This window comes from Eubalaena glacialis, chromosome 9 (assembly GCF_028564815.1).
Source record: "Eubalaena glacialis isolate mEubGla1 chromosome 9, mEubGla1.1.hap2.+ XY, whole genome shotgun sequence".
Taxonomy (NCBI): Eukaryota; Metazoa; Chordata; class Mammalia; order Artiodactyla; family Balaenidae; genus Eubalaena; species Eubalaena glacialis.
The window spans coordinates 81,568,879-81,589,768 of NC_083724.1; the positions used below are offsets into that span (position 1 = coordinate 81,568,879).

General features: G+C 42.5%; 1 long non-coding RNA gene across 1 annotated transcript in view; it reads right to left on the reverse strand.

Moving 5' to 3' along the window:
* LOC133097250 (uncharacterized) overlaps positions 1 to 20,890 on the reverse strand; it is a 120,120-nt gene that overhangs the window by 97,126 nt on the left and 2,104 nt on the right. The gene's annotated exons all lie outside the window — the stretch shown is intronic.

The window sequence follows — 20,890 nt, forward strand, 5'->3', positions numbered from 1 at the left end:
TTCAATGTCTAGGTTCCTTGTAGTGCTTCTCTCACTTGCATGCTCCACAGATACAGGTAGCCGATGGCTACCTTAACTTGTAAATTCCCACAACACACCAGTATGTAGTCTCCAATTTGCTCCAGGAGTTGGTATGCACCTGAACTACACTGGATTTTCAGAGCTCAGGGACAAAGGGAAGGAACACAGTTACATAAACCCAGTCAGCATGCTCTGCTTTTGCCTTGCCCTGAAAACCCAAGCAACTCTAAAGCGTGACCAAGGAAATTCAACTCCAAGAATCTCGTCCAGTGAAGAGGTACCTCGAGGCACATCCCAGCAAACATCCCGAAGTGCTTCACGTAACATCCTATACCTGGTGAGCTTTTCCCACAGTGGTTAGGTGGCAGGGGCTGCTGACCTGGGAAAACCCTGCATATTCTAGAGAAAAGTTGATGTCTACTCTTTTTGAACAGTTCTCCAGGAATGTCTGACCTTTTCTTATCATATGCCTCCCTCTGGCAGCCAGATTTTGACTACCTAAGGTAAAAGTGGTTAGAGCAGCAATAAAGATCTAAAATGCCCTGAAAACCCTGTACTCTCACCTAACCTTTCCTTACCTCCACAATGGTAGGAATCTACCTCGCTGGGTGCATTCCACATCAGGAATTTTGTCATAACCTGTACTATTATTGAGTTAACATTTTTCTTTAAGTGGATTCAATTTAATTTTTTTAAATGAAGAGTAGCAAGGCTTATAAAAGCATCCTCATACCAAAATGAGTTCCCTTTTTTCTTGACCTAATCAGAAGGGCTGCCTTCTGAAAGAACTGAAAATCATTTTCTCACGATTTGACTTAACGATATTTAAATCCTTGTCCCTTGACCACCTAAAATCACCTAGTAGTATGACCCCACACTCGGGGGTGGGGGGTTCTAGGGAAAGCCCAAGCACCTTCCCCCACACCTCTACACACACACACACACACACACACACACATACGCCATCTTCCACACACATATCACCAAGGAGAAGCTCTCATCCATCCTCAAGTGCCCCACTGGGCCATAGCAATCAGTAGAGGTTGGAACTCAGATGTTTAAACCAAAGGGGTTAAGTCTAGTGAAGTGGCCCCTCTTCTAAATCTTCCAGATCACTTCTGCTTGCTCCTCTCTCTCCCACCCTAGTAGGTGGTCAGAGAGGCCGGAGGTTGCCTCCTACTTATCAAGGCTCTCACACTCACTCTTGGCCCTCATAAACAAACAAAACCAGGGAGTACCTAGAGGAGGCATGGAGAGGACAGCTGATGCCAGCTTGTTCTAGGAGTCACAAAAAAAGGATTCTGTTCTCCCTAGGAGTCTCTTTGGATCTTCTCTTACCCAGAGCCTTGGGATCCTGGGCTGAGGGCCAAGGGGCCAAGGAGGCCTCACCGTGCCTTCACCTCATCTAAGCTTTGGGACAAAGGAGCCTCCTGGCTCAGAAATGATTCTGCTCAGTCAGAAGGATCTAAATGTCATTGTTTTCCTCTGACACAGTCAACCTTAAACCCTGATAACAAGTGACAATACTGAGTGGCCCTAACTCATGATTTTATTACCCTGCCCACCTGATTAATTTTCACTAAGTCAGAAAAGAAGCAAATTTTGGATAATGCCAATCAGAGTAAATGGTCCCTGAATAATTGTGTTAATTGTACAACCCAATCACAAATGAAAAAATATAATGAAAAGTAGATTACTTTCCATAAAGCAGATAATAAACTTGAAATAGCACTTACCATTTTTAAATTTTATATCAAAATTCTCTTTTGAAGCCCCATAATGACTTTTTATCATATTAATAATTATTACCATTTGTTGGCACCTACTATGTGCCAAATACTGTGCTAAGATTTTCATAGCATCCCTGAGAGGTAAATAGAACCCCTCCCCCCATTTTATAGATTAGGTAACTGAGGCTAAGGAAGTTAAATGCATGCCCAAAATAACACAGCTTATAAATTGCAAAGCCAGGATCCAAGAGCCTGCGCTTTAAACACCTCAGTAATATCACCCTAAATCCTAAATTTCACCCCACCACCAGCTCTCCCCCACCATAAAGATAAGTCATGGGAAGCAGAAAATGGGTGAGCTTAAATACTACTGTCTGTATAGAGCAGGGAACACATTTTCCTAAAAGGAAGACCTTATTTTGAGCTTTTACTAACCCGGTAGAAGATTGGAGAGAAGGCTTTTAGTAGATTCCTAATCTTTTGCTACTGAGTCTTTTACTTTTAGTTAAAGAGCTTCCAATAATAAAGGAAAGTGGTTTGGAAAAGGGCATAGGTAGCGAGTATCAATTTTTTTTTAAGAAACTGAAACAACCTGGGTGGTAATGCATTATGACACTCCAACTGGAAAGTTTCCAGTTGGTATTTGGCTCTCGACCAAGTTGGCCTTAATATTCCCCTCGGATTGACTAAACTTTAGACAGGCTTCTTCTTGACTATAGGCCCCTGACCTCCCTTTTCTTTGAGCATTTACTTTAGAAAACTTACAATGCAAATTCTGTCTCTGTGCCTTTGAGATATAAATCTTCTCCCAGCCTCTTGCCTTGTTTACAACCCAGGAAAGTGTTTCTCAAGGACCTGGGAGCCATCCCATTGAAATGTAATCATCTAGAAAGATAGCACCCCATCTACCAGACTCTGTGAGAGGGTAGGAACCTAACTTCCTTAAGTACAAATTAGCAAACACTGAAGGCCTAACTGCATTGACCAACGCCCCCCAACATCCTCAGTGCTCCTCCACTTGCTCACCCCAGTACTCAAAAACTCTCCCCTTTTTGTTGCAGCAGAGTTCAGTTCAGTCTCTCTCCCCTATTGCAATAGTCTTGAATAAAGTCTTCCTTGCCTGTCTAACTCTATCTGGTGCAATTTTTCTTTGACACTGGATTCACTATAACCTGTGCAAACCCACCCTTTCTCCATTGGCAATGACTCTGTGCTTGTAGAGATTCAGGGCCTGCAGATTCTCTTACAAGATTAGGAGGTAGAAATGAATGCTTGGAAGTTACTGGTTACTCAGCTTACAGGTACTAAACATTGTTGACCCATGTCTTCTACTCCCCTGTGACCAGCTGTCAGGGAGACTGTAGTGAAATCATCCCAACAATCATCCCAAAAAAGCACCATATTCAGCCTTGCTCAGACATCCACCCCCATCATCAGGACTACTTTTCTACTCACTGGAGGTTCACTTGGGTTTGTGGGCAAACACCCGCTGCACTGAACTCAGAACATCCCTGGAATGTTTGGGACCCCACTATCTTTAAGACCATGAAAAACATACAGATCACAGTCAGCTCACTGAAACAACTTTATATTTCACAAATTTTCCATCCAACTTGCATTGTCTTCTGTACAGAACCCCAGTAGATGTTTCCCCACCCCCCAAGTCCTACTCCTCCCCATAAGCTTCTTATCTGAGCAGTTGAGATACTGATGCCCTGAATTGGATCTATTTAGATTGGATATGGAAAGTTAAAAGAAAAAGGTTCCAAAGAGTTTTTTAGAAGGCAGCAGGCAGAGGCATTGCCATGTAACTTGATGTGTAGAAAATCACACCAACCAGTCCCTTGGCAAACCAGATCTTTAACCCCGTGCCAGTGGGGGCATCTCACCTTGGCTGGTTCACTCTACCAGGGAGGCTTTGTTCACAGTGTCTCCAAATAGATAGTATCTAAGCACTTTGGTCCCAACAACTCCAGTAAGCACTGGCCTGGTCAGTGAGAAAATTCATGGATTCAGAATCTATAAGCCTATGAAGCAAGTTGTAAGTAAGCTTAAGGTAAGAAAACCACTTAATGTGTATGTACTATGTGCCAAGTGCTTTGCATTCTCATTTTATTTGATCATCCTAATGACCTTGAGAGGGAAGCACTATCACTCCCGTTTTAAGTCACACAGCTAAGATTCAAACTAGTATCTGTTTAATTCTAAAGCCTGTTCTCTTTCCACTGTACAAACTACACTTAATTTGGAGGAGTATCTAATCAGCCTTTAATTCTTGTTTCTTTGTTACTGAAAATAATGCAGCCATTTGTTTAGCATTGAGAGAATTTGCTCCATGGTTCAGATAACAAGCATCTTACAGGAGCCATGCAATTAACTGAGATAGAAATTGAAGGAGATTTTGTTGAGAAGTTAATGTTTGGTTTAGACATGTGGAATCTGATGTCCACGTGGGACATCCAGATGGAGGTATCTCAGGGACATTTGTCAATATTGGTCTGTAGTGCAGGAGAAAGATTCAGAGTAAATATAATGATTTTAGAGTTTTTGTCCACAAAGAGTTGTTTGTATACCATAGAAGTGGATAAAACTGCCCAGGGACAATGGAAAGAGTGAGAAGACAAGAGGGCTGAGGAGAAAGCTCTGGAAGCAAGAGAAGAGAAGGAACAAGTGAAGGAGACCTGGGGGAAGGGGTGGCCAGAAAGGTGGGAAGAGGGAAAAAAGGAGTGGTGAGTGGGGAAAGGGGAGGATGGAGGAGATGGTCAGTAGAGTCCCCTGCCTCAGCCAGATCAAGTGAAGTGAGAACTAGATAATGCTGCAGGGCGGATGGTAATTTATATGGGTTGAGGAGTTCCAGAAAGTTGGAGATGGTGGAAACAATCAATGGAAATGACTCTAAGGAATCCAATGTTGTAATAATAATGAGTCATATTTATAGAGTGCTTACTAGAAGCCAGTCACCATTTACATTGGTACCTCACTTAATCCCCACAGCAACTCCTTGAGGAAAGTACTGTTATCATCTCCACTTGATGGATAAGGAAAATGAGGCACAAAGAAGTAAGGGAACTTACCCAAGATCTCAACTCTAGTAGGTAGCAACATCAGGATTTGAACCCAGGCAATCTGCTTTCAGACCCCAACTTTCTAATCCTCAAGCTAAATTGCCTCTCTTTGTAGAAGAAGGAAGACAGGACTAATGTTAATTAAAGAGTGATGTCAAGAGAGGTTTTCTATACATGTTTGATTTTGGATGGGAAGGTTTTGATTATGGGTCTAGACTGAGAAAAGGTATCAGTGAAGAAAATATTTATAAAGATCCAAGAAAGAAAAGAAAATCAATGGAACGAGGTCCCAGAGGAAGAAGGTGTTATCAGAAACAATTCCTTATCTATTATTAATTCCTCCAGCCCTTAGTGAATGCCTACATGCCAGATTCTGCTTGGCATTAGGGATTCAGTGGTGAACTACAGAGATGGGGCCTTGACCCCAGGAAGCTTCCAGCCTAGCAGTGAGGAGATATGTGAAAAACAAGAAAACAGACCAACAACATAAACCATGGTACGTGTGATGAAGGAAACGAATGGGGTGCTGGGATAGAAAACAACCTCCCATAGATGGTGACATTTAAACTGAAACCTGAACTTTGGGAAAGAGGCAGCTTTGTGAACTGGAAGGGAGGGGTCAAGGTGGAGAGTAAAGGGAAGAGTGGAGTGAGGGGCCACAAGAGAGGTAAGCAAATCACCAGGGGTGTTTTAAAAATACTATTGGCCCAGAAATCAGAACGTCTGGTGGAGGTGCCTGGGCATGGTTATTTTTTAAGTTCTGCAGTGCAGCCTGGGTTGAGAAATACAGTTTTAGTACAAACATACTAAATAAAGAGTTTGCTTTTTAGTCAGGATGTAACGGAAAGCATCTGAAGAGTTGGAAGCAGAGATATGACACAATCACATTTATGTTTTTAAACAATCAAGAACACTAAATAGGAAATCAGCTTTATGGGGTGAAAGTGCAGCTCTTTTTTAAACAGGAAAGAAAGAAGGAATGAAATACTTTTATAGACAAGTTGACAGGTGAAAGGGAGAGTTCACACCTAAAGACCTCTACTGTCTCTAAGAAAGGAAAGATGGAATTCCCTTGTGGTCCAGTGGTTAGGACTCTGCGATTTCACTGCCGAGGGCCCGGGTTCAATCCCTGGTCGGGGAATTAAGATCCCACAGGCCACGCGGCGTGGCCAGAAAAAAAAAAAAAAAGGAAGAAAGGAAAGATACAGTCCCACCTGCAGTGAATGAAGGGCATGGGGATGGGGCTTGAAGGAGAGATGGAAGGTCAGAAAAAGCCAACAAAGGGGAGCAAGAAAGAAAGACATCTGGAAAATAAAAGACCTAAAGGGTAGCACTGGGAGCTTCAGAAGATGCCAGGAATCAGCTCTTCTGGTGGAGCCTTCATTGTGGGGCAAGGTTATGTAACCATATCTACCATGCAGAAGGAGAGTGTGGAGACTGCTAGAGCAGTTGAGAGGTGTGAACCGTACAGCAAGAGCAGAGGAAAAACCAGGGAGTTGAGGATTCTCGATAAGAAACCTTTATAGAGATTGACTGCGGATTCCAGGCTGTGTCAGAAAGCAAGCCAGGAATGTTGAGTTAACCTGGAGCAGTTGAGGTCCGGGAGCTTTGAGGCAGCTGAAGAACAAATAGATTTAGTGACAGGGAAGAAGAAGGATGTAAGCATGTGGACACTGGGTGAGGTTTCTGAAAAAGAGCAGTTTCAAGCAATGGCAAGATCTGAGTTGTGACCACAGGAGCAGAATTGGCAGCATCCAGTTCACCCATTGCCTTCTTCAGGGAGACTTGCAAGCAGACAGGCTTTTTTTTTTGGAGTATAACTCCTTCACAATACTGTGTTAGTTGTACAACAAAGTGAATCAGCCATATGCATACACATGTCCCCATATCCCCTCCCTCTTGAGCCTCCCTCTCATCCTCCCTATCCCACCCCTCTAAGGTCATCGCAAAGCACCGAGCTGATCTCCCTGTGCTATGCTGCTGCTCTCAGTAGCTAACTATTTTACATTCGGTAGTGTATATATGTCCATGCTACTCTCACTTCACCCCAGCTTCACCCTCCCACCCCGTGTCATCAAGTCCATTCTCTATGTCCACATCTTTATTCCTGCCCTGCAACTAGGTTCATCAGTACCATTTTTTTTTTTTTAGATTCCATATATATGCATTAGCATACGGTATTTGTTTCTCTCTTTCTGACTTGCTTCACTCTGTATGACAGACTCTAGTTCTAGCCACCTCACTACAAATAACTCAATTTCATTTCTTTTTATGGCTGAGTAATATTCCATTGTATATATGTGCCACATCTTCTTTATCCATTCATCTGTTGATGGACATTTAGGTTGGTTCCATGTCCTGGCTATTGTAAATACTGATGCATTGTGGTACATGTATCTTTTGTTTATGGGCATTATTTAGCTTCCGAATTAAAATTAAAAGTGCTCTACAGCCACCAAGTATCAGAGTGTTATTGTGAAGGGATGCCTGGGGAGATGGCTTCGGGTCACATGCTTGATGGTTGCCTGGCATCTTCCCTGAAGCACTTAAACCCTGAATACAAACTACTAACCTATATTATCTCAGCTGGTGGGAAAGTTCTATTTAAGAACAATTTCCACCATTATGCCATCAAGAAACTAAAATCACTGTCTCCATTCAAAATGTCACTGTGTTGCTGACACCCGATTCTTACAACCCCTGGTTATTTCTCAATCTTGGATGAAATGCCTGTCAAGATCTCGGTTGGCTTACTACAAGATGATTACCCATGGGTTGTTGGTTTATGTGTTTGTTTTTCCAGTCAACTGGAGGGTTAGCTGTGAGAATTAGCTGAAAATCCAGGGACCGCTTTGGAGAAGTGAGGGTGAGAAGTAGGAACTGAAGCCCCAAGCACCTGGCCGTGAAAGGAAGCAGAGTGAAGAGTTAAGCTCACTGACCTGGTAGTCAGACCTGGCATCAAACTCCATCTCCACCTGCCAGCTGAGTATGGGAGATGAATCCCATTCTCAATGTCCTCTTCTGTACTATGGGCTAATAACGTCTACTTTGCTGGCTTTGTTACAAAGATTAAACAAGATCAATTATGTAAAGCACTAAACACAGTTCATTAAACTGTAGCTATTATTACTAAAGTTCTCAAATTGTATGCTTAGGACAGTGAACCACTTCCAAGCCATTGCTGAAGGGTTTGAGCCCCTCTGGAAATCTCCCCAAAGCAATATTTGGAAGAGTATGCTAGTAAACCAGTAGGGAAGAGGGTAAGGGGGAAAGGAGAGCCCTGACTTGTAGTGGTTACTGATTTCCTTGGTGTAAATAGGTCCACCATGATTAATTTCAAGCTACCAATGTGACATCACTGAAAGTACATTTGACTCTCAGGAATCAATATGAGCTGGCTCCCATACATCACTGAATGTTTACCTGGGAATTCCCCCCAAGAGTCCTTGGGAATTCATTTATTCATACATACACACACACATACACAAACACCTATTCCATTATGAGCCAGTCATCTACTGTGCAAAGGGGATTTTAAAAATGAACAAAGAAGACATGGCCCTTCCTCCTCTGGAGCTTGTAATCAGGGAGGGGATGGACAATTAAACAGCCAGTATGCTGTGAGGTAGGAGCCATGTGGGGAGAGCAATGTGACAAGGAAGGTCAGGAGGGGCACTTCATCCAGACAAGGGTCCAGAAAAGGCTCCTAGACCAGAGGAAAAGCAGAAGCCAGCCAGGTAAATTGAGAGCTGGGAGTGTGTTGAACAGAGGAAGTGGTGGGTGCTGAGGCACTATGGCCTGGAGGTGTGAGAGAGCAGAAACTAAGAGGAAGTCAGCATGGGTGGGTGCAGCAGAGAGGGTGCTGAGGCCGGGCTGGAAAGGCTAACACCATCAGGCCATGCAGGCCCAGGACCTTGTGAGCCGTGTTAGGGGAGCCAGAGTGAGACTATTGGGTTTGCCTCCTAGAAAGATCATTCTGATGCAAAAAACTGTAATTAAAAGGGAATTCCCTGGTGGTCCAGTCATTAGGACTTGGCGCTTTCACTGCCTGGGGTCAGGTTCAATCCCTGGTCAGGGAAGTAAGATCCGCAAGCCATGTGGCGCAACCCAAAATAAATAAATAAATAAATAAAATAATTTTTTAAATATTTATTTATTTATTTAGCTGCACCGGGTCTTAGTGGTGGCATGCGGGCTCTTAGTTGCGACATGCGGGATCTAGTTCCCCGACCAGGGATTGAACCCGGGCCCCCCGTATTGGGAGCGCAGAGTCTTAACCACTGGAGCACCAGGGAAGTCCCTAGAATAAATTTTTATAAAAAAAATTTTAAGTGAAGAAAATAGGGACTTCCCTGGTGGCGCGGTGGTTAAGAATCCTCCTGCCAATGCAGGGGACATGGGTTCGAGCCCTGGTCCGGTAGGATCCCACATGCCGCAGAGCAACTAAGCCTGTGCGCCATAGCTATTGAGCTCACATGCCACAACTACTGAAGCCCGTGTGCCTAGAGCCGGTGCTCCGCAGCAGGAGAAGCCACTGCAATGAGAGGCCTGCGCACCGCAACGAAGAGTAGCCCCCACTTGCTGCAACTAGAGAAAGCCCGCGTGCAGCAACGAAGGCCCAATGCAGCCATAAATAAATAAATAAATAAATATTTTTAAAAAAGAAAAAGAAAATAAAGATCAGCCTAGCTACAGTGTGGATAAAGGAGTGGTGGGGAGGGATGGACAAGACCACAGCCAGGGAATCCACTTGGAGGCTGTTAATATAATCTGGGCAAGAGGTGATGGTGACCTGGCCCAGGGTCTGGTCAAGATGGAGAAAAGGGGACAGATCTGAAAGATGGTTAGGAGATAGAGCTGCAGGACCTGGTGACTGATAGGAATGGGGTGTGAGGGAGAAGGGGGGTTGAGAACGATTTTCGGGTGCCTGACTTGGCCACTAGGTGGGTAGGGGTGCCGTTCTCTGAAATACTGAAAACCAGAGGAGGAAGAGCAGTGCTGGAGGAGGAAGAATATGGCCTCAGTATTGGACAAGTTGAGGTGGAGGCACCTGAGGGAGTGGGACAATGCCCCTGGGGCTCAGGAGAGCATCCCGAGCTGGTGATAAAGCTGTCAGAGTCTCTAGCCCATAGGTCATAGCTTAAGCCATGGGAATAGTTGAGATCATCTGTGGAGGTGTGTAGAGTTAAAAGAGGAGGGGCCTAGGGTAGAACTCTCAGGGTCATCAACATTAAGCCCCTGGAAGAAAAAGCACCTGTAGGAGCCTGAGGAGCCAAAGGAAAACCAGGGAAATGAGGAGTCATGAGACTCAAGAGAAAACTGTTTCAAGAAAGAGGAATCATTCAGCTGATTATATCATTTAACCCTGATTATAGCAAAAGCCCTGAGAGGAGCTGAGACTTGTTTTGGCCCCTCCCTTTAAAAACCCAGTCCTCCAGGACCTGCCTGCCCGATCCCTGCCCAGCCGAGGGATTCCCATGGATGCCTAAGCTACCCACACGGTGGTTTATGAGATGCTGTCCTGGCCACTGCATTCAAATTCCAATGTACACTTACTTAATAGTGTAAAAATTTATATTATTGTGGGTTTTTTCTTTTCTTTTCTTTTCTTTTTTTTTGTGTATTTCTGTATCTACTTTACCTTCCAGAAATAAAAGTTATATAGCAACCGTCAAAAAAAAAAAAGTTAAAGTTAAATGCTGCTGAAAGATCAAGACAAGGAGGATTGGGAAATATTACTGGAGGTCCCTGCTGACTTTGGCAAAATTCATTTCAGAGATGTGATGGGGATGGATGCCAAGTTGCAGGGGCCAGCAGAGGAAGGATGTGAAGGCAGCAGGCACAGGCAATCCTTCAAGAAGATTGATAGTGAACAGGCGCAGAGAGATTGGACAGTAGCTGGATAGAAATGTAGGTTGACAGAGGGTTTTTCTACTTTGTTTTAAGTTTAGAGAGACATGAGCATGTTTAAATGCTGATAGGGAGGAGCCAGTAGAGAGGGGAAGGCTGATGAAGCGGGAAAAAGATGTAACGTGGGCCAAGTTGGGCCTGAAATGGATCCCGGGTCTCCAATCACATTTCCAGGGTGGAACTAGAGCCTAAGTGTCTCAGAGCACCTCAGAGTTCACTGTCCCACTGAGAAGGAGAAGGAAGAGAACGAAGAGGAAGGAGGGGACACTGAGGAAAATGCATAAGTTAGACAACTGGGGTCACACCAGTTTGTGAGTAACTAGTACCAAGCCTCAGTTTTAGTCAAAGCACTACCATTTGGGGAAAATGTGACTAAAACTTATTTTTTAAGTTATTCCATGAAACAAAGTTTTTTGGTCTTTACCAAAATAAATCTTTAGATCCTTTAAATGCTTAGAAAAGGGGTCCAAACTGGCAGTCTGTAGGTCCATCCTGCCCAGCAGACAAATATTTTGCCTAAATAGTGTTATAAAATTCAGGAAGTTCCACATGAAAATCTAGACTTCTGAATTCTCTTGAAAACTTGAAATCCGGAAACACTGGGACCATGTGGCATCCATCAGATGAGCTGAGTGGCTGCTGCCTCATTAAAAATGGGCAAATGCCCTCCAGACTGTCCCAGCCTCACCTTGCCACTTTCCTTTCCTGCCTGGTCCCTAGAGAGGGACTGATCCACTCAGGCACCAAGCTGGGTTAGATGGCTCTGTCGTGTGTTCCAGCCCTGCTTTACTATTAGGCACCTTCTATGTGTGGGGCAGAGGGCTAAGGCACTGGGTATACAACAGTGACTGTGACACTGTCCCAGCTCACGGAGCATGGAAGCTGGAGAGGCTGGAGGAACCCTGATCTCAACAATACGGGGCTGCTGGCACCCTTTGACAGCACAGATTTAACTTTACATTTAGAAAACACTCCAGCTGTCTGCTCATCCCACACACCCACCGATGAACAAAAGCCCATTCAGAATGGATGTTCAACTAGCTATAGAAATTTTGACACGAATTTCCTGGAGTTTGACGTTGTATTGTAGCACCTTGTTTTAGGAGTCAGGCCAGACCACTGCCTGAAGAGTGCAGAGGGGAGTGTAGCTTAGCACAACACAAGAGAATTTCAAAGAGCACTGGAATGTTTTTGTTCATAGCAGTCTCGTTCTATTCCCTCCTTTTTCTTTACAAGTTGAAGTCATTTCCGAAATTGTGCCAATATCTGACCTTGTCTTTGCCAGAAGACTACTGAAGAGAGATTAAAACAATAGAGCAGGTATGACCCATAGGGCTCAGAAGATTTATTTGTTTTGCTAAACTTTGGGATTGACATATATACATTAATATGTATAAAATGGATAACTAATAAGAACTTGCTGTATAAAAAAATAAATAAAATAACTAAACTCTTCAAAAAAAAAACGAAAAACTCTTGCAGCTGATCATTTGGCCAATGTAAGCATGTCTGGCTGCCTGTGTCCCCTGAGGAACAATTTTAAGGAAAAGGTGCTCCTCGGAACAGAAAGGCTTTTTCACTACTGAGCTCTCCCCTATTCCTGACACAGAGCGATGGGGAAATTAAATTTGATAAAGTTTTGATGTGAACTGAAAAAGGCATTGCACACATAAGGAAGACCTGTATCTTTCGCAGTAGAATTACTTTGCATTGAATAAGAAACAAACATGAAAACAGCTCAGGCCCCAAAGAATTTCATACAATAAGAATATTCCTGTTTTTTCCACCTGAAAAAAGAATACTCCTGTTTTTAGAACTAGTACTAATCAAAGACTCTGAAGGGGTGTGGAGTCAAGGTAAAGGACACAGGCTGGTCTAAGTTTGGGGCTAAAACAATTCCAGGATTAGAAGGGAGCTCACACTGGCTGCTCTGTTGACGGAGCGGTCCTCCCTCCGAGCCTCTCTTCCCAATCAAGACAGCAATATAGCTCAGTGCATTATGGATCAGGGACCCTGTGTTCACCAGGTACACACCTGCATTTGAACACCAGCTCTGCTACTTACTAGCTGGGTGACTTGTGCACTTACTAGCGGTCAAACTTGTTACCTAATATTTCTAAGCTTTGGTTTCCTCATTTATCAAACAAGGCAATTAATATACATTTCAGAGGGTTGTGATGAGAACAGAATGAGAAGCCTTGCAAAGTAGTTGGTCCATAGCAAGCATTCAGCAAGGGGCAGCAAGAAACTGACCGAACTCTTCTGAGCGTACGGTCAAATAATACTGGGAATCTTTTTATCATATTAGTTATCAAAATTTGGCAACTGAATTCCAACATTCTTAGCCTAATTTTCAAACTATTAAAGTGCCCATTATGTAAATCTAAAGAAACTCTACGAAAGCTAAACAGGGTTGGGGGGGTAGAACACATAGACTATGGGACAAAAGGGCAAAAAGACAGGTGTGAGGGGGAGAATTACTTTTCACTGTTTATACCCTTTTGCACACTTAGCATTTTTTTCAACTTTATTGAGGTATAATTTACATACACTAAAATTCACCCATTTTTAAGTGCACAGTTTAATGAATTTGGGTAACGTACTTAATAATATAATCGTGTAACCATTCGATCAAGATATACAACAGTTCTAGCACCCTAAAAATTCCCTTTTGCTCCTTCAGTCAATCCCCTCCTCCACCTGGGCCCCAGTCAATCACTCATCTGCTCTCTGTCATGACTGTTTTGTGTTTTCTAGAATGTCATACAAATGAAATTATACAGTGTGGAGCATTTGACCTTTATGCTTAGTATATTTTAAAAATTCATCAAAAAAATTCATCCACGTTATTGCATGTATTAATATTTCATTCCTTTTTATTGCTGAGTAATATTTCATAGTATGGATATAGCACAATTACCATTCACCAGGTGATGGACATTGGGTTGATTCCAGTTTGGGGGTACTATGAATAATGCTGTTGCTGATATTTACATACAAGTCTTTGTGTTGTATCCTTTAAATTTTGTTCCAAATGCATGTATTCCCATCTTTAAAATTAGGGTGTGGGAAGACTCACCTCTCTAAATAACTAGAACCTGGAATAAATGAATATAATTACAGTTTGACTGACCAAGATTTATATAACTTCTCTTCACATGCAATACTTGGTGTCTTTTTATGTACTATGTATGTAAATACACAAGCACTATTTGGCTTCCTCTAAGCAATAAATCTTGTTGATTTCCCCAGTAGACAAGATCAATCAAATCACTATGATGATATAAAATGCTTCTCTGTGGCCTTAAGGATATTTGATTTCCTCTAAAAAAAGTCTTTAACAGCTACATGCAACAGCACATAGGAGATGGGAAATACATGCACTTGGAACAAAAGAATACATAAATTCAAATACTGGCAAAACGAATCTATGGAGATAAAAGTCAGGTGAGTGGTTACCTCTAGCAGGGGTCAGTGGTATTGACAGGTACAGGGAAGGAGGGCTGGGGCAGGGTGTGATTGAGTCTTATGTGCTAGAACTCTACCATCATCTGAGTGTTGGTTCTACGATAGATAAAAATTCACCAGACTGTGAAATTAATATTAGTATACTTTACTATCTACATGTTTACCTCAATAAAAAAGAAGTATAAAGCAAATAATAGTAATAATCTTTAATCTTGGGTCAAATGAGATCGTATGTATGACTACCTAGCATCATACCTGACACATAATAAATGATGCTTAATAAATGTTCATTTCTTTTCCTTGCTTTCATTTCCAGTGGAAATGTTTGCCCAAATGTTAAAATTGCAGTCATGAAGTTTGAATATTCACTCTTTTTTTGCCTGCATAGATGGGGTCACACTGTCTCCCCTGAAAACTGATGCATCATGGGGTATGGGGAGAAGCACAGGGTAGGTTCTTCGACCATCCTGTCTTGCCTCACCTGAGTGGATCCCAGCACAGATTTTCAGCTGGACATTGTGCTTATGTGTAATCTCAAAGGTCTTGCACATTACAACCAGGTCCAGGGCTGTGCTTGCTACCTTCCCAGAGTGGAGGATCCCATTGGCCTTAGGCACCCCAGATACCACCATGTCTAAAAACAATGGCACCCTTAAGTGAACTCAATGAAGCAGACTATGATTTTTTTAAGGCTGCTAGCAGGGCCTTGCTATCCCAAACCTTTACCTAGACCTTCCTAGACTTACCCTTACAGTTTGAAAAGTTCATGTAGGGCATGGGGTCCAGGAAAACTTCCAGGAATGGGTCTTTGAGAGCCAAAGTCACCAAGCTTGGGTGATTTGGACATGAACCAATCCAACAAATCTTTCTGGTCCACAATGTGAACAGATTGCCTCTTGGCAGCTGTTGGTCAATGTTTTTATGTTCAAGTAGCATTGCTTTCCTTGTCTTTTTGAAAAAGCCTTGTTCTCTCATACGCAGTTTCAAGACAGACAAAAGAAACAGTTTGAGGCAAGCAGCCATGTTTGAGTCATTTTCTTATATCTACCTGTCACACCAAGAATAGGGACTCTGGGCCAAAGTCACTGAGGGCCACAAGAAATAATGAAATGATATGTCAAATGTTAATTCTTTGACTTCCACAAGACCACTTATGCAGTGAGAGGGATACTTATGGAGTAGCAGCCCAGTAGCTTGGAACAGTCAGTCGGGCTTTCAAAGATATGGACAACTCATAAAGGTCAAGTCCTCTGCTCAGTGTAAACAAAATGGATTTCCTGGCTGAAAGATGAATGACTTGTCTTTAAAAAGCTGACCTTATTTAGAGAAATGTGACAAAATCTCAGAAGCTTGAAACAGTATAATCTGTAAGTGGTTCCCCAGAGTGCGGATCCAGGGTGTTAGAAGTTCCTGCAAGATATGAGGCTGGAGAAGTTGGAGGGGAGAAGGTTGACACAGCAGGGTGAGCAGGATCAGAACATGGTAGGATGGTAATGGGCATTGATAAAATACAGAATGAGAACTTAGACACTGACCTTGAATATATGTCTGCTCTGCTCTGCTGGAGATAATAGCTGATTGTTTGGGATTTTAATCGAAGAGGTGATGCTGAATGATGTTTTCAACCTTTTCTGACATCGCTGTTTAAATAGGTAGGCAAACACTCTCTGCTCTGCACCCTCACTCCATTTCTGCCTGAATGCTGAAGGGGCTGCTTCTAGACACCATCCAGTAGGCATGCATGCACACACACAAACACACACACACAATGGAACATTATTGTCATGACGATTGAGGCACGGTCTAAATAAAATACATATCAATCCCACATCTGAATGAAGCCAGTAATTCAGACATTTTGCTAAAGACATTTTTTACTTGTTTATCTACCCAGCAGCAACAAAAACCCATATGTCTACACTGCAGACAGTGCTTCTCCCTAAGTGCTGAACCCTGGGATCTTAGGACACTAAAATCAAAGCAGTGGTATTTAAGGCATCAATTATTTTTCAAAAGAGCTCACTGGATGGGGTTTGCCCATCTCTTCCAGGTTGTAAGCCACCGGGGGTCACAGGAAATAGACCACAGTAAAAATAACTGCCAAAAGAGTCTAGCACTGAGTTCTGGTTTCTGGGAAATGTTTTAGGTCATTTTGATTTGTGGGAAACATTAAGGTGCACAAATGTCAATCCGCTACTTTTTTTTCACTTGCAAACATTCTGAATCTCAGTATGAATTTGATTGTCTTAGGGTCTAATGACTCATTTAGGTAGCAACTTATCTAAATTAGAGCCCAAGTAATCAGAAAGAGTGAGATACAGCTAACAAAGGTGCCTAATTTACAATCAAGGGAAAACTTAGCTCAGATCATTTCAACAGAGATTTACTGAATTCCTTAGATACTAGGAAAATTACCATCATTATTAATAAGGATTTTCTGAGCCGTTACTTTGTGGTGGACACCTAGGCTACAAAGACATACAAGGCTCGGGGAAGTCTATAAATACAGCCACATCACAGGGTCACACAAGGCAAATATTCAACTAGTTAGAAAAGCTTGGGACAAACAAAGTTTTAGGGGGCAAGACTTGAGCTGAACCTCATGAAAAGCATAACATTTAAGCATACTAGAAGTAAAGGAAGAAATATTACAGATTTTTAAAAAACTGCATGAATCCATGGGATGGTTTGGGTGTTGCCTTTTTTGGCAGGTGATGTCCTATAGAAGACCAATGGAAAATAAGGCTGTTTAGTGAAGAATTAACCTTACCAAAACAGAAGTCTGGCCTATGCCCTTAGCTACTAGGAGTTGAGCTCTAGGCCTTTGGAACATCCCGGAGGGTCTTTGTTGCTGGGGAGCTTTGGCTACCAACAGTCTAACAATGTGATTTTTAATAGGGTCTCAGGGCCACACAGTGTCAGCCTGTAGTCAGGCTGAGGTAGCAGCCTGACCTGAAACAGCTGGAGACTAAAGGTCAGCCACGTGAGCAGTATGTGATCGAGCCCCAATTAAAAACTCTGAAAAAAAGAAAAAAAAACTCTGGACACCAAAGGCTCAAGTGAGCTTCCCTGGTGGGCAATACTTAGGGTGTATTGTCATACCTGGTGACTGGGAAGATGTGATGCTATCTGTGACTCCACAGAAGGAGAATGAGTGGACCCCTCCTGGACTCTGCTCTAGGTGTCTCTTCCCTTGGCTGATTTTAATATGTATCCTTTCGCTATAATAAAACTGTAATAATAAGTATAGCACTCTTGAGTTCTGTAAGTCATTCTAGCAAATTATCAAACCCAAGGGTGGTTGTGGGGACCCCCAAATTTGTAGCCAGCTGGTCTGAAGTGAGGATAATCCTAGGACCACCAAACTTGTGGCTGTTGTCTGAAGTGAGGGCAGCCTTGAGGGACTGTTCTATCAAACTGTACAGCTGGCAAAACTCACAGCAGTGTCTGAAGAAGCAGTTATGTGGGGCACTGTCTGCAAGCCTAGAGAATGTGGACATGATGTTGTGGGCAATTAAGTTCTTAAACAAAAGAACAAGATATGCAAAGTATAGTTTCACCTCATAATCGTGCAAAAGGCAGAGGCAAGGAGACTAGTTAGGGGACTGTTTTTTGTCCATATGTGGGAAGATGAAGGTCTGGACCAGGGCTAAAGCTGAGAAAGGGGAAGGTTGTGTGAATAATAACGTTTATGAGGGCATATGCTGCACCAGGCATCAGAAGTACTCCATACACTTTGTATGTGTGTGTGCTTCTTTGTTTTGTATTTCTTTTTAATATTCATGGTCCCTGCTTTATTTGCATTTGGTCACACTTTAAAATAAAACACACACATGCATATAACTTGGAAAATACTCAAACATTAGGAATTAGAACGGCATTAAAAAGGGGACTTACAGGGCTTCCCTGGTGGCGCAGTGATTGAGAATCTGCCTGCCAATGCAGGGGACACGGGTTCGAGCCCTGGTCTGGGAGGATCCCACATGCCACGGAGCAACTAGGCCCGTGAGCCACAACTACTTAGCCTGCGCGTCTGGAGCCTGTGCTCCGCAACAAGAGAGGCCGCGATAATGAGAGGCCCGTGCACCGCGATGAAGAGTGGCCCCCACTTGCCGCAACTAGAGAAAGCCCTTGCACAGAAACGAAGACCCAACACAGCCATAAATAAATAAATTAAAAAAAAAAAAAGTGCATGAAGATCTGAGAAATTATGAGTATGTCTTTCTGTATCTTATAAAAAAAAAAAAAAGGGAGGGACTTACAGGCTGAAAGACTATCCTGGACTTCAGAACGAAACAATACCAATCAATTACCTGAAATTCCTTTGTTCAACACACAAAGATATTTTGCTTTTAATGGGAAAGATTTAGGGACTAGAGCTAAGTTTCTCCTGCTGCCTGAGGCAGGGCCTGGCTTCTCTTCATATGCTTTTAATCCTCAAAACAATCTTATAAGGTGGATCATGTTATTATCACCATTTTACAGATGAAAAAATGGAAGCATAGAGAGATTAATTAATTTGCCCCAAATCACCCGGCAGGCAGAGCTGAGATTTGACCCAGCTGGAATCTGACGGCAGAGCCTGACTCATAACCATTCTATCTCATGAGCTCTACCACATGTAAGACACTGTGGTAAAAGGATCAACAGTATTTGCTGGCCAACTGGATATAAGAGGAGAAAGTCAGGAAGAGTGAAGGATGACTCCAGGGTTTAGCACATTGATAAAGGGAAAGACATGGATGCCCCTGAAGGCCCAATTCTTCTATTTTACCATAAGCAGAAAGGATGTGAGCCCAGGTCCAAATCTGCCACTAACAAGGGGACCTTGACCAAGTCCTCGGGCCTCCAGCTCCTTAGTTAGCGTAATCCCTAAATTCTCTCCCATCTGTGAGAAGCAGCATAGTGAGCTGGCAGCAGCATGAGCCCTTAGATCAGACAGGTTTGGGTCCTGGCTCTGCATTTACTATGTGGCCTTGGGCAAGTAGCTGAGCCTCGGCATTCTCACCTTGGAAATGGGGATCATAACATCTAAGTCATAGGGATGCTGTGAGGATATTTACTATTTTGAAATAATCCATGTGAAGCCCTTGGCACAATGCCTGGCATATGGCTAAGCATTCGATACATGATGGTTTCATTGTGAGTATTCCAGCTCTAACATGCTATGAGATAACATAGAAACACCATTCCAAATAATTCCATCGGCCAAACTCAAAGGTGAATAATGAATGTATCAATCCTTATTCATAAAAATATAAGAAAAACTAACAATTTTTAGACACCCTTATGCAGATATACATTCTGTATTCTACTGTATGACATTTACTGTTGTCTGGTGCTGTGGTAATACATTTGATAAACATACAAGTCCACAGTGACACATAACCAACTTGTGCAACAACAATAAAACAGATAATATTATAAAATGAAGATTCAACATCACATCAAACCTTGACCAAAACGCAAATGAATCAGCATTCCCTAAAGTGTAACAAAGCAGAACCTTGGTTAAAATCAAGCCCTACAAATTGAGGGAAAAGTTTAGAATTAAGGATATCTGCTATCACAGACCTATTTGTCTAGTTTGATGCTATGAAAATATAATACCTATTTGGTTTTCAAATAAAATTGGAGACATTTAAAAGTCGAAAAAAAATAAATTAATTAATAAAATAAAATAAAATAAAATCAAGCCCTAGATGCCTAAATACTTAATCCATTTTTTGTCAACTTCCAGCAAAATTTACTTCGAATTTAGCCAAAGGATTATTTCAATTTTCTTTTCTTTTTTTTTTTCCATAGTGGCCACCAGAGATAGTATTATGACCTCATCCACATTTCTGTATAATGAGCTTACTCTTGGTGAATGAAGGAAAATCCTTTAAATCTAAGGCTTATTGAAAATAAGCATCCCTGCTCACTATGAATCTAGTACCCTATATTTACCCATTAACTGAGATCAGTTAAATATCAACATATTTGGGCTTCCCTAGTGGCGCAGTGGTTAAGAATCCGCCTGCCAATGCAGGAGACACGGGTTCGTGCCCCGGTCCAGGAAGATCCCACATGCCGCGGAGTGGCTAGGGCCGTGAGCCACAACTACTGAGCCTGCGCGTCTGGAGCCTGTGCTCCGCAACGGGAGAGGCCGCGACAGTGAGAGGCTCGCGCACCGCGATGAAGAGTGGCCACCACTTGCTGCAACTAGAGAAAACCCTCGCACAGAAACGAAGACCCAACACAGCCAAAAATAAATAAATAAATAAATAAATAAATTTATTAAAAAAAAAAAAAAATCAACATATTTGGGTCTAAACACCTGTTCGTTGATTCAGAATTAGAGGCACAGAGATGAAAAGCCCAACCAGAGGTTAAAAAGTGAAATGCAAAGCAAATGTACTTAATTACATGATCATGTATGATAGCAACTTTAATTTCATAATGCAGTGTTTTCCAGTAATGAAAGGAAACACAGGGATTGTATGAGCACAACAGTTCCATCAACATTAACCTCAGAATGCAGCATTTTTCAGTAATGAATGGAAAGAAAAGGAATTATGTAGTTGCAGTAAAGCACACAGTGATCTGCATGATTAGGAGGTTGCATAACGAAGGTAAAATGGGAGAAGCATCATTCCCTCTTAACGGGGTTACTGGTTTCAGTCCTTCTATTTATCACTAGACTCTAAGTTCCCT